Genomic DNA, 1,312 nt, shown 5'->3' with positions numbered 1-1,312 from the left:
GGGAATACGGGGTGCATCGTATGTAACGTTCGATGTACATATAAAGCCTGGTAGGTGTTGGGATTATATCTGCAACACGGGCATTATCGAAAGATGGTTAAGTGGAGTCACCCAATGGGTGCCGTGCGTTATCAGGTACGTAATGCACAGTAGAGATACATTGTCGGGAGGTGGAACCCGCAAAATGTACAAGTCCGGGAATACGGGGTGCATCGTATGTAACGTTCGATGTACATATAAAGCCTGGTAGGTGTTGGGATTATATCTGCAACACGGGCATTATCGAAAGATGGTTAAGTGGAGTCACCCAATGGGTGCCGTGCGTTATCAGGTACGTAATGCACAGTAGAGATACATTGTCGGGAGGTGGAACCCGAAAAATGTACAAGTCCGGGAATACGGAAAAGTTCCCCATGAAAGGCTGGGGATACAATTATTGATACAAATAATGTGCCTAAGGGTACATTTATTTTTCTAAGTCCCAGAAATCCGTCACTGAACATCACGACTTACAAACACATCTTCCCCCGGTCCTCCCATATACGGCACGGGGACAAGTATGAAGAATGAAAATCATGTGTGTATGGAACATATAATGTGCCTGAGAGCACATTTTTTTTCTAAGTCCCAGAAATCCGTCACTGAACATCACGACTTACGAAGACATGCTTCCCCCGGTCCTCCCATATACGGCACGGGGACAAGTATGAAGAATGAAAATCATGTGTGTATGGAACATATAATGTGCCTGAGAGCACATTTTTTTTCTAAGTCCCAGAAATCCGTCACTGAACATCACGACTTACGAAGACATGTTCCCCCGGTCCTCCCATATACGGCACGGGGACAAGTATGAAGAATGAAAATCATGTGTGTATGAAACATATAATGTGCCTGAGAGCACATTTTTTTTTCTAAGTCCCAGAAATCCGTCACTGAACATCACGACTTACGAAGACATCTTCCCCCGGTCCTCCCATATACGGCACCGGGACAAGTATGAAGTATGAAAATTTTTGGTCACAGCGTGAAATCCCTCTAATGATCATGAAAATAGCATCGGATCACTTATCTGACCATAAAAAGTGAACCAAAACCCTATTTGAACAAACTTTTTGGTCCTATGAAAAATTCACTTTTCATATATGTCATGGTCGAAAATTTTCTAAGTCCCAAAAAATCACATATTCTCGAATATCTCGAAAACTACGTATCGGACAGGGGTCAACCAAGGTGTTTTAGAAAGGTCTTTACAAGCTCTATTTAATGAGCCATAGCGACTTTCAAGTGATTTTTTGACACTTTTTCGCAT

The sequence above is a fragment of the Anopheles stephensi genome, unplaced genomic scaffold (genome assembly GCF_013141755.1).
Source record: "Anopheles stephensi strain Indian unplaced genomic scaffold, UCI_ANSTEP_V1.0 ucontig222, whole genome shotgun sequence".
Taxonomy (NCBI): domain Eukaryota; kingdom Metazoa; phylum Arthropoda; class Insecta; order Diptera; family Culicidae; genus Anopheles; species Anopheles stephensi.
This window is presented reverse-complemented; position numbering follows the sequence as displayed.